We start from the raw sequence: 14,054 nt of genomic DNA, 5'->3' as shown, positions 1-14,054 counted from the left end.
GGAAAAGAATGAATGAATGAATAAAATAAAAAATAAAATGTCTATGGTTCACTTATTTGTCAGAGATGACATTGAAAATAAGGTTGGCAACACTGTAGTTTCTTTCAATATTTTTTAAGTGGTCATTACACGAAGTATCGTAAAATCGCCAAAAAGATACTGCGTGTATGCACAAATACTTTTTTTTGGGAATAGACTAAAGGTAAAGACTTGTCTTGACAACTATGAGATAGGGTTTTAAAGGTATGCGCACGACCCTTCAAATGACAAATAAAAGTACGGGAGTAGAAAAAAGTTATTACCTAAGACTTGCCAATTCAAACAATAATTATACCTATTACAATCATACCTATTTTGGGCCGTAGTTGATGCCTTTTATGATATACTTGGGGGGGTTTCAATTACCCAAAAGTTTTAGTCGGTCGGGCAGTTTAGCGCTCTCCAGGGATGCTTGCAAAACACAACAACTTTTCAATAACTGATTTAAAATGTTGTAACCGTTTATATTTAGGAGACTATAGCCTGTATCTTTAGGTATTTAAATAAAAGTAAACAATATCTACCCTGAAATGGCTCCATAAGCCAGTTGAGGGTAGATGTAAACATTACAAGATCAAATAATGTAGGTTAAAGCACAGAATAATTAATAGTACTATATACCGTACAGAAAGGAAACTTCCTAGAAAAACGTTGTTTGACAGCGGTTCAGGGTCGAATCATGCTGTCCCTTTCTAATATACGACACTATCTCTTTCGGCTATTTAGGGTTGTCAAAAATCAAGTGATTAATCTTATCTGTGGTCGTGCACGCAAAAGGAAGTCAAGTGGTGGCAACCCTAATAATTGCTTGGAGCAATGCTAAGCCGAGCGGAGCCGAGTTTGACCGAAGTAAGGAGTTTCGCACCCCTGGTTAAAGTCAGGTCGTTCAGTGACTGATCCAGGCGGTTTTGTATTTGGTTGGGTAGCCAATAAATGTTATAACAACCCGAAAATGTACAAATTATTACTAAATACCTAAAGATACAGAGTATACTGCACAGTTACCTGCACTGCAATAATCTAATAGTTCGAAGGCCGCAAAAATATGTTCACGCTCTTATAGCTCCACAGAAAAAAAAATCAAATCAAATATCATTTATTATCAGGCAACTAACGCCCATAGATACCTTACAAACTAACATACATACAATAGTAAAATCTTACAAGCTAAAAAGTTATTTCGGTGACACGGCGCCGAAAAAAACGACCCGAAACGAAACGGCGCGGCGGCGGAGATAAGATTGTATTTGTGGCATTTGTTGTGTTACATATTATTGCAGGTGACTGTACCTATTTAAGTTTTTCTTGTTTTGAAATGAAACAAGCAAAACGCTTAAATTTTTAAAGGTTTCTTTAAATAACTAATAACGCCTGAAAACCGATTAAAATTTATGAATTTGTTATAGTTCTGAACTGGTTTTGATACGACCATGGTATAATAATATACTCCGCCTGGTACTCTCTTCCCGTCTTTTCTAGGTCACCTGACTGACACAAGCCTACGTCATCATGCGACAGCGCTATATGATAATATGCGATAGCGCTATACAAGTTAATTTCAAAAAAGTTTATAGGACATTTTTGTCTCTAAATATGATCAGGAATACGCTATTAAAATTATTCGGTTTACTCATGTTACACCGTGTATATAGCGGCCATGTTATTGTGACGTAGGCTTGTGTCACTCTGGGAAGAGAAGACCATGTTTTATTAGACTATGGATACGACCTTGGATATCGCTCACAGTGATTGGTGCACGTAAAATAAAGTGAGAGTCGTCCTTGAGATTCACTCCAATCGCCAAGACGATCGTAAAGGTCATATCAAAACTAGCTCAAAGTCATAACAAATGGTAATATCTGAATCGATTTCCATAGTATGTAAGTACACCTGCAATAATATCACAGAATAAATAATAGTACTAGGTACAGAAGACTCACTCTCTAACAAAACGCGTCTGTCACGATCAGCACAGATATGGCCGCTAGGTGGCGACAGCGCCACGCGCGGCTTATGGCAAACCCCAAAATTGGGGTCGAATGGATGTACTTTTAGCTACCTGTAGCAAAGCGACGAAATCACGGAGTGAGCCACGCCTGATAATATGTCACACGAAGGCCGCAAAAATATTTGACACGATCTTATTTATAAAATAATAACACTTTAAACTCTCGCGTTTTGTACACATATTTAATTACACAAACGGGTCTACCGCGATATAATTTCATTGTTTTTACCTTAAATACCGATGTTTCAGCTGAGTTGCACCAGCTGTGGTCACGGAAAGATCATCTTATTTGCTAGAGCTAGAGCGTGTCGCATTTTTGCGGCCTTCGAAGAGTAACATATAGTTAGACCGTAAAAAGTCTGCAGCGATTTTGATAGCCCACGCTGCAAGTGTCATTTTAAACGTCAAACTTCTATGAAATTATGACGTATAAATAACACTTACACTGCGCGGGCTATCAAATCCGCTGCAGACTTATTGGTGCGACTATAGTATTGCAGGTACAGTATGGCACTTCGAATGTAAAAAGCCCTTTATCTCCTAATGTCATGGGATGGACTGTCATGAATTTTGAAATAGCCATTAACCGTTTAAAAGGAATTCATTTGTCAAAACAAACGGAATTAATATTTATTACGGTAACAGTGGTAACGCAATGGAAATTCGAATAAGTACCGTAAAATGGGGTGAGTTGGGTGAAATTTGACTTTCAAACCTCGATAAAATTTTATTTTTACATATGAAAACTGAATGGTGTATATAATAAGTGGTTCGGACGTTTGTATTTTATTTTGGGTAGTTCTATTTCATAACTTTGACGATAAAGAGGAAAACCCACCTCACCCCGTAGTGCCTCGTATTTGGGGTGAGAGGGTTTTTCATATAAAGGTGATTTTGGAAGATTGTTGGATCGATTTTTTTTTATTATGCGTATTACTATAGCCCCATTTTAAATTGGAACACATTATTTTTGTAGCAGTAGCCTTAAAATACCTTCTCACCCTTAGAGAATATAACCAACGGAGTGGTCATTAACAGGCGTTCCCCTCTGTCGAAAAAAGGCGGCTAATGGTCAACCACATGTCAAACACATGTATGGACTGACGTTTATCTGACAAGGCTATGTTGACGTTACGTATACATTTGATGTGCCCCTCCCCCGCAAAAAACGGCAGACTATTTTGTACTGAAAATTATAAACATGGCGTCTCCATTGGTTATATCCTCTAAGTTCTCACCCCCCTCTCAAACCTTCTCTCCCCATTCATAACCCAACTCTCCCCGCGAAACCTACTCACCCCGTTTTACGGTACTTAACTATTTACAAATACAATACAATACCAATACCATTGAATTATCAGCATCTATAGAATTGGGAATTGGGAACATAAGAGACAAACTTCTATGAAATTAAATAATATTCTGTGAAATTATGACGTTCAAAACTTCAAAGTAACATTTTGCACAGTCTGTGCCATCAAAATCGCTGCAGAATTGTCGTGGTCTGACTCTAAGTATACAGTGTATCATTATCCTTGTTGCCTGATTAAATTTTGAAATAAATAGCATTCGTATGATTCTCCGCAAAAAACGTGACCATCCAAGTTGTGCCAATACTTAAGTACATACATACCGAAGCGCTATAGAATCAAACTCCAAGCCCTTGAAACCTATTTACAGTATCAATATTCGAAATTCAGGCTGAAATTATAATTTTACTAGAACTTGAAAATTCTTTTCCTAACAGCACTCTTAGGGCTGCGTCAAGCGTGGCTCACTCCGCGATTTCATCGCTTTGCAACAGGTAGCTAAAAGTACATCCGTTCCACACCAATTTTGGTGGCTAGCCATAAACCGCGCGTGGCGCTGTCGCCACCTAGCGGCATATCTGTCCTGCATTAATTAATTAAGCCTTTTTATTTCCCAAATACATAATTTACATGGATATTTGTTTATTTTATTTGTTTTCTTAATTTATAGGAACCCCTCAGGGTATAGACCTCCTCCAGATTCTTCCACCTCGTTCTGTCCTGGTCAGCCAGCTTTTTCCGATTATTTTCACAATATCATCCTCCCATCTTTGTCGTGACTTTCCTTTTTCCAACCGTACCGGCCCATTTGGTAGCGGCGAGGGTCCAGCGTTGGTCTGTGCTCCTTGCTAACTACGTGTCCGGCCCATCGTCATTTCATACTGTCCTGCATACGCTGGGCGAAATAGTGGCCAGCCCTCTGGTCACCAGAAGCCTCTATTAGGCGCGTCGTCAAGTCTTTGTACATTCGACGCGCACTGGCTCCCATAGCCCCAAAGTTTTGACACCAAAACGCCGCAAATATGTACAGTTCGTTTTATTTAGCATTAGAAATAACTTGAAAGAAGGTAAGCGATCTTGGCACGTCTTTTAATTGAAAAACGCTTTTTAAAAATCAATAACTATTACTTATGAAAGCAGAAGAATATAAATGATCGTATTAGATTCATAATTGTTACATATTTGCCGTAACTTATTTTTAAAACGTGTTTTTTAATTAAAAGACACATCAAGATTGTTTACCTAATTTCTAATGCTAAAAAAACGAAGTATAGCTGCTTCCCAGAGTGACATTGTGGCGCTTGAGGCTTTCGGCACAGGGCGGACACGCCATACATCGAAAATCATTTGCGTTTATATGTGTGCACGGCACGTCTATACACGCGTCATTGTGTGAGTAAGTGGCTTAGGGCTGACTCGTGCGGCGCGCGGGGAAGGCGAAGCCGAGGTTTGCCGAGGCCGGCCGAAGGACCAAAACCAAAATATAGGTTTATGTTTAACAAAATATAGGTTTATGTTTTATTTCGCTCCAATTATTGAATTGGCTTTGTCAGTTTATAGTCCTGCACGTACTTGGACTTTCAACACGCCATTATTAAATGTACCTTATTGTTTATGCCTATTGATTATTATATATAACGTACATAATTATTTCTTAAATTCTTAAAATTAAGTTAAAAATCAAACGCGAATGTCCCGCGACCAACAAGTTCTTTTTTGTGAAAAGAGTGTTAAACTAAAAATAAAACATTTACGAGGAATATCTGTGTAGAAGGTCTAGTTACCTTAGGTACATTAAATATTAAATGTTGGCTTAACATTCACAAATTCGACGAACGGGTTTTAATTCATACGATATTATTATTTTTACGCAAAAGTATAGCCTTATTTACTGATACATATTTCGTCTCTTTGGAAAACTATATTATTATTCATTTCTACAATAAGTAGGTATCCGTACTACCCGTACATCGCACAATACACCGGCATTTTGAACGTTGCGTCATCGCGTCGCGGCGTCGCTAGCCGAACTGAGCGTACGTCAGGAGTCCGTCAGATCTCAGTCGCGGGGCGGGGTAATCCGAGTCGGGGCGGGGCGGTGCGTGTCCGTTCTGTATGATAATACTATTACTTATTCTGTGCTTTCGGCTGAGGAAGCCGCAGCGCCAGCAGAATCTTTGGTGTTTGGAATATGGGACGGTTAACATTTCCATGTTAATAATCAGTTTTCAAATTTCTTTACGATTGGTTTAACAAAAGTGATATTAAGACCTCGATTATTGAGATTTTTTTCTCACAATATTTCGTCAAACCTGCAGTTGTTTGATTGATTGATATATTTTAGGGGCACCCTCGTCAGCGCGACGCATGTATTCACTTAAAATCCTCAAATCTAAAAATAGGCACTAGTCCTCTTTCATTTTCGTTCAATCTGGAGACTTTTTGAGCTTGTATCTAATATCTAAGTAGTAAAATGGTCAAAATATCGCGTGCCGTAATCAATGACATTGGCCCTGTAGGTGGGGTTCGATGGCGTGACGTGACGTGATGTGACTTTTTCGTTAAGTGTAATTTTGTGTGGGATTTTCAGTTTCCAAAACGTCCCGCTTGGCGCGCTGTTCAAAATCCCTTAAGGGGCCCACTGATTAACAGTCCGCCGGACGGTATCGGCCTGTCAGTTAGAACAAAATTTTGACAGTTCCGAACAACTGACAGGCCGATACCGTCCGGCGGACTATTAATCAGTGAGCCCCTTTATAAAATAAACATAACATAAAAGCGAACGCTCGTCACGCTATCGAATGAAATTTAGGGGGTACTGTTTTCTGACAAACCCATAGGCCTTTTGTTAATAAGACCACAGCAAGTCAGTACGTTTGTACTAAGGATGATGATGATGATGACTTGTTGAACTTGTGTAATGTCTTAGCAAAAGGGTACGGACTGGAACCCAGCGGGTATTACGCACGATGCGCCGCGATACGCGTTATCGTGGCTATGGGATGTAAGGAGTCGTTATTAGGAAGAACTTTCGTAAGCTTTAGACATTTTAAATATAAGTATGTTAGGGTCAAACAGATCACTGTGTTACGTTCTTTCCTGTAGACATACACAAGAGTTAAGGGCTATAAAGCTTAATTTTCTTATTTAACCCTTACCCACGTAAAAATTTAAGGTCCTCCTTTTATTTACAGAACTATGATAAAATCATTACTTACATGCCCACAAGCTGTTAACTATTGCCCACAGGAGAGAAAAATGTACAGTTCGCGCGAACACGCTAGTTTTCTCCTCCCGTGGGCAATAGTTAACAGCTTGTGGGCATGTAAGTAATGATTTTATCATAGTTCTGTAAATAAAAGGAGGACCTTTTTACGTAGGTAAGGGTTAAATAAGAAAATTAAGCTTTATAGCCCTTAACTCTTGTGTATGTCTACAGGAAAGAACGTAACACAGTGATCTGTTTGACCCTTAACATTTTTTAAATTCAAGGTAACTTAACACGTTTCGCTCTATAATGGGATTTTTCTGATTCAAAACTATGAGTATACCGAGAATAATACCGGCTGTTGTTACTTGTGTTGCTGTTTTATTTTTGTATGATTTTCTTATAAATACATGTACAACTATACACTCATAGACATTTTAATTACTAATTTTGAAATTACTTTAGGTGCTGTAAACTTAACCTTTTTTTGCGTTCCTCTAATTTTGTCTATATATATGTATACTACGCTACGCTGGTTCGATTCCAGCCCTGGGCACGCAGGTCTTGGTCTATTACGTAGATATAACATATATTTCACTTTATTATTTAAGAATTATTGTTTCTATATGAAATGGTTCGATAGATCGAAAATGAATATCACAAACGGAGCAATGTATGATTCTCATAATATTGAAAATTATTTTATTTTAATCGAGCCAACCGTGAAAATTTTATATTTATTTAATACTTTCCTTAGTGAATTTTGTAGTAACATAAATCTTTACTTCCAAAAATTTACAAAGGTCAAAAAAGATCTCAAAATTTCATGATTTTTTAGTATTTCACAACGCGGTATGATCTCGAGGTCAAAAACTTGAATTTAATAAGATAAATGTTATTTTTTTTTTTTTTTTTTTATTTTATTTATTTGGAGAACCAACAGCTATGACAATACCATAGAAATTATAATGGATACAGAAAGCCAATTATAGGAACTCACAGGTAGTAACATAATACTAAACTAACAGGTACTACTTATACTAAGGTTACGCACTATCGCAAGCACATATGTGAACAAAGCCAACACAAATCATATCTAATAAAGATAAATTGAAAGTTACAAAGATACTAATTAACAAGTAACAAAATGAGGACTATTAAAGTAAAAATATTAATAATACATTTGTAGGTATTTAAGAAGGCGACAACACGCTGTAGTTACACGTTGTAGGTAACTAGGTAGTTCCATAGTAATATCCCCACCCATTATTACCCATTATTATTTTAATAAACCAGTTGTCATCTGAGCTGAGTCATTTAGATTCCTAGAATAGAATAGAATAATAAAACTATTGTGTGCCCTAACAGAGTGTCATGATCTGACTATATATAGGTACGTAATATAACATCTAATATATACATTACAATACTGTATGAAATAAATGAAGTAAGCTCGGTGTTTAATTTACTACAATAATTTTAAAACCATATAAAAAAAAACCCAGCGACCCAAATTTACTGACGCCACGACTTAGGTATTTCTAACACTTTCAATGGGCTAAAATTGAAGAGTAAATATTTTCGTCCTGTCAAACCAAACTTTTTTAGCGCGACTCCACTCATTTCCTGTAACTCCGCCCACCTGTAGGGCCTTCGCTATAAAAGCACGGCACGGGGTGTTCGCTCGCAGTCCGCTCCGAGCTTCACCTGTCATCAATCCAGTTAAAATAATTAGGTAAGTTTTTGAACAACCCTGTATTCAAACTTTTCTTTCATTGACGCTGTGTAATCGCAAAAAATGTGATTTCGGAAAAAGGGTGCCTTTTACGTACTTTTTTGTGGGTGCGGGCGTAAAAGTTTCGAAAATGATAAAAAAGTTTTAGGAAATTCCAGGAAAATATCGCAGGAAACAAAGGTTCATTTCGGAAATGGAAAATTACGATTGTCATACAAAAATAGGAGAGGATTCCGAAATTTTTCTATGCGGCTATTTTGCTTTTTTGTAAATTTTTCCGACGGCATATAACGTGGTGTGGTGGTGTCACAAAAGTTAGAAAATGGAGTTGTTTTTCTACTAATTCTATAAAATTTTACCTTTTAAAAAGTAAATATGTGTACAAAATATATGTGAAAAGACGTCACAAAACCGACAAAATCTTTAACCAAATTAAAGCTCCACTTTGAGTAATAATAACTCAATTAACACAAAAGTTCTGAAATTTTTATTAATAAAATTAGTAGGTAGGTATAAAAAAAGACCCCCCAGCTATAGTCCACTATTATATTATCCTACCCATGGTCCTAAATTTCATTAAGTAATTAAGTATCAACACCTCCTATATTCCTGGTGTTGTCTGGGTTTTTTCTTTCATTTATGAATGCACATGAAAAATCTTGGTGGCTCCACTTCTTAAATCCTGGGTCCTAAGGCCAAATAAATCTTTTGCTGTTCAAGGAAATTGCGCTTATATCGTACAGAATAGGGTTTTATTTTTATTACTAGCCTATATTGTCCCACAGTTGGGCAAAGGCCTCCCTCTTATCCTTCCACGTATCCCTATCCTCAGAAGTCTCCCACCAGTCTCTGTCAAAAGCGTCAAGTTCGTCCCGCCATCTCTGAATAGTTCTACCGTGACGCCTTACAATTTGTGATGGGCCCCAACGGGTGGCTGTTTTGGCCCACAGGTCTTCCGGCATACGGCTGACGTGTCCTGCCCAATCCCATTTGAGCTTGGCGGCAGTTTCAGCTACATCAGTTATTCCAGTTTTGAAACGTAGTATTTTATTTTATTTTTTATTTTACAGAATAGGGTACTATATAGATAGTATCCTAGTACCGTACTATGTGGATAGAATTGGACCAAGAAAAGTCTGCTGCGGATTTGACAGTCCACGCAGTGCAAGTGTTATTTTAAAACGACAAACTTCTATGAAATGATGACGTATAAATTACACCTGCACTGCGTGGGCTATCAAATCCGCTGCAGACTTTTCTTGCTCCGACTCTAGCCACAAAATTAGATCGATATCTGATGAAAAGAAAACGTACACAAAATAAAAATGGCCTCCGTTAGGAAATTCTCCTCCTCTTGATCTCAAAAAGTAAGGAACTGAAGTGTTTTATGAATTAGGAATACATATACTTACAGTGTGGAAAGATAAGTCGGGCCCTGGTGGGAAACTACCTTAAATTCTTCTGTGAAAATTTCAACTGTCTAGCTATCACGGTTCGTGAGATACAGCCTGGTGACATACGGACGGACGGACGGACAGCGGAGTCTTAGTAATAGGGTCCCGTTTTACCCTTTGGGTACGGAACCCTAAAAATTTGCTTTTATCCACGAAAGACGCAAATTTTTAGTTGTTTTCACATGTTGGCTGGTCAAACAGTGTTATCTTAAAGAATTTTGACATTTAAAATAACAGTTGCACTGCGTGTGCTATCAAAATCGTTGCAGAATTATCTTGGTCTAACTCTATTTTTCCACTAATCAGATCATCATCGGATTTTATAAATAAACTCTGTCCGTTTATTCGGGCCCAATAGGGTATAATGACTGTATTTAAAATAAATTATTTTTCACCACACCAGCTCGGAAAGGCTTACTTTGCACTTCAAAAACGGATAGCAAATTTGCATTTTATTCACATATGAGGCAAAGTAATCAAATGCAAATTTTGAGTTGTTTTTTGGGGTTCCGTACCCAAAGGGTAAAACGGGACCCTATTACTAAGACTTCGCTGTCCGTCCGTCCGTCCGTCCGGCCGTCTGTCCGTCTGTCTGTCACCAGGCTGTATCTCACGAACCGTGATAGCTAGACAGTTGAAATTTTCACAGATGATGTATTTCTGTTGCCGCTATAACAACAAATACTAAAAACAGAATAAAATAAAGATTTAAGTGGGGCTCCCATACAGCAAACGTGATTTTTGACCAAAGTTAAGCAACGTCGGGCGTGGTCAGTACTTGGACGGGTGACCGTTTTCTTTTTGCATTTTTTTCCGTTTTTTAGGGTTCCGTACCCAAAGGGTAAAACGGGACCCTATTACTAAGACTTCGCTGTCCGTCCGTCTGTCACCAGGCTGTATCTCACGAACCGTGATAGCTAGACAGTTGAAATTTCCATGATGATGTATTTCTGTTGCCGCTATAACAACAAATACTAAAAACAGAATAAAAAAAAGATTTAAATGGGGCTCCCATACAACAAACGTGATTTTTGACCAAAGTTAAGCAACGTCGGGAGGGGTCAGTACTTGGATGGGTGACCGTTTTCTTTTTGCATTTTTTTCCGTTTTTTTTTTTCATTATGGTACGGAACCCTTCGTGCGCGAGTCCGACTCGCACTTGCCCGGTTTTTTTTGCTTTATGGTACGGAACCCTTCATGCGCGAGTCCGACTCGCACTTGCCCGGTTTTTTATGTTTGCTGGTAGAATTTACTTTTAAATGGTGATTTTTGATGATACATATTTGGTTTGATTTTGTTTGATATTTTATATTTTTTTATTTGCTTCGGGTTGGTGTGGTGAAAATTGTTGTGTTTCACTCGGAGGCAAATTTTGTTTAACCCTCGTGCTTTGAAACCCTCGCAACGCTCAAGATTCCATTCTTCGAAACACTCGCTACGCTCGTGGTTCAATTTTGGAATCTTTCGCTTGCTCGGGTGTCAATATTAGCACGAGCGGTTAAACAACAACTTTGCCCCCTTGTAAAACAAATGACTACTTACACCATGCATGAAATAAAGCACCAGAGGATTAATAGATAGAAAAACATAGACAGCAGTTTTTTTTTAAACACAATTTCTATTTTAAAACCCGTATAAAACTATGACGACCGGTCTGGCCTAGTGGGTAGTGACCCTGCCTGCGAAACCGATGGTCCTGGGTTCGAATCCCAGTAAGGGCATTTTATTTGTGTGATGATACAGATATTTGTTCCTGAATCATGGGTGTTTTCTATGTATTTAAGTATTTGTATATTATATATATCGTTGTCTGAGTACCCACAACACAAGCCTTCTTGAGCTTACCGTGGGACTTAGTCAATCTGTGTAAGAATGTCCTATAATATTTATTTATTATTTATTTATTTAAAGAGTAGTTAATTTGATCGTGACGTCACGTGCTAGTGTTCCATATAAATTCCATAGTAGCAAAATCAAACAGTTCAAAAAAAGAAACTGATTTGACTAGTAGTCAAATACCCTATTTGAAATACATTTGACTCCACATTAAACTGTATATTCAAAATCTTAAAGTTAATTACTCCTGGAAAATTGTAACTAGGTAAGTTTTGCAAATTCACGCCAGATTTAAGATGAAGAGTTTTCTAATTCCACTTAGAAGTTATAGTATAATATAAACGGTGGGATGAGATTATATCATTCGGTTATAACTTCGGGAGATTCCTACTCGGAATGTTGATGTTTCTTTTGGCATTTAACTCCTATAAATTGTATGATTATAGAACTGTTAAATAATCAATCATTGTGCATTGTTTCGTTTACGATAGGATACGACTTAGATACAAGTAAATAAAATAAAACAAAATGAAATAGCATTTATTTTAAGGCAACTAAGGCCCATAGATAAATATCTTACAAACTTAAATACTTACATACAGCCACGTTTGAAATTATCGATACCTACAAAAAAAGTTACAAAAATATATATGCACGACCTTATTGTTACCTATTGATAGCGTATACACATTTTTGGCACTTTGTCCGTATCGATATCATACGTGACCGTACAATAATAAAAATCTTAAAAGTTAAATAAAAATCATTTTGGCGACACAGTTTCCTGTTGCGTCGTGTTCGCGTTGCACTCAACTTACAGGCCTATTCGGATTTCGAGATAATCACAAGATCTTGAAACGATATAGAGATCAACTAGATCTACATCAGATATCGACTAGATGTGACTTGGATATCTAAGTCAGTCATAACTTGTCGAAATCGTTCAAGAGGACCTCCAGAATCGCGGAAACGTCAAATTTGACATATCTATCTTACAAATATCTTTAAATTATCCGTATCGTAACTTGTTGTAGTCTAGTAGAAATCTAATTCATTTTCCGAATCGAGCCGATACTTTTATTTTTAATATGATAAGTATGTATACACCGTGTTTTTATTGAATTCCGTTAACTTCGGGGTGTGGTTAAGTACGTTTAAGAGAACTAAATGGCATAGTTAATGTTCAAAAAAAAATTTTTGTTTTCTTTTTTGTAATTTTTTTTTTGTTTAAAAAGCAATTAAATGTAGCATATAGCGTTGTTGTAACACGGGCATTACATTTAACTCAACCAAACAATTGAAATCTGTCACATATCATTGTCATTTCGTACATCAATCGACCGAGATTGTACTTAAGTTTAGTAGCAAATGTATGAACTCATTCTAAACACTAATCAATATGTAAACCGGCCCTAAGGCAAGTGTACACGCTTGTAGAGGCCTTATAGGAAAAAAATAAATTACTGATTATCTCCGAAATGGACTTAATAATTAGAACATCGGTGTCTTGGTGAAAGTTCCTTGATTTAAGCTCAGGAATGCACCCTTGAAATTAACGGAAATAAAAAAAAAACCGGGCAAGCGCGAGTCGGACTCGCGCACGAAGGGTTCCGCACCATAAAGGAAAAAAAAAACGGAAAAAATGCAAAAATAAAACGGTCACCCATCCAAGTACTGACCCCGCCCGACGTTGCTTAACTTTGGTCAAAAATCACGTTTGCTGTATGGGAGCCCCTCTTAAATCTTTATTTTATTCTGTTTTTAGTATTTGTTGTTATAGCGGCAACAGAAATACATCATCTGTGAAAATTTCAACTGTCTAGCTATCACGGTTCGTGAGATACAGCCTGGTGACAGACGGACGGACGGACGGACGGACGGACGGACGGACGGACGGACAGCGAAGTCTTAGTAATAGGGTCCCGTTTTACCCTTTGGGTACGGAACCCTAAAAAACACGGTGTATATAGGAATCTTGGCGAAACTCTACGATTCCAATATGCAATTTTTTTAAACATGTTCTCTACATTTTGCGGTTCCATATTAAAAGATAGCGACTGTAATTGAAAATGTTAATGTTGCTAATAATAACCACGGCAAGTGTGAAAACAGTTTATTATCATTAGCTTCTATTGCGCATTGCGCAGATCTAAATATTTTATTATTTCTATTTTAGAGTATTGGTAGATGGAACTTACTAATATTATAAAATAGCATTGATATTTGACTTTTATGCAGATTTAAGTTGAAGTAATATATTCCAAAAAGGAAAAAAAAACTAGGCAATAACTTTTAATTATTTACCAATAAAACGATAATCTATCTACCTCACGGATATGATGGTCGTTAATGTCTACGTGACAGCGTGATAAAGCGGTGTCCGTCACTTTCTATCCCACCGTGTCAAAAAGTGACAGTTTTATCACTTGGATAAAGATGGATAAAGCTATGCATAGTACGCCGT

General features: G+C 37.2%; 1 protein-coding gene across 1 annotated transcript in view; it reads left to right on the top strand.

Annotated features, from left to right (window-relative positions):
* Nucleotides 1-8,267: 8,267 nt before the first annotated feature.
* Nucleotides 8,268-14,054, top strand: part of LOC134677119 (pro-neuropeptide Y-like) — a 39,048-nt gene continuing 33,261 nt past the window's right edge. The window contains exon 1 of the mRNA XM_063535576.1: nt 8,268-8,300. The gene's annotated coding sequence lies outside the window, so the exon portion shown is untranslated. The remainder of the gene's footprint in view (nt 8,301-14,054) is intronic.

This window comes from Cydia fagiglandana, chromosome 25, assembly GCF_963556715.1.
Source record: "Cydia fagiglandana chromosome 25, ilCydFagi1.1, whole genome shotgun sequence".
NCBI lineage: Eukaryota > Metazoa > Arthropoda > Insecta > Lepidoptera > Tortricidae > Cydia > Cydia fagiglandana.
Note: the sequence above shows the minus strand (reverse complement) of the source record. Positions and strands in the feature narration are given on the sequence as shown.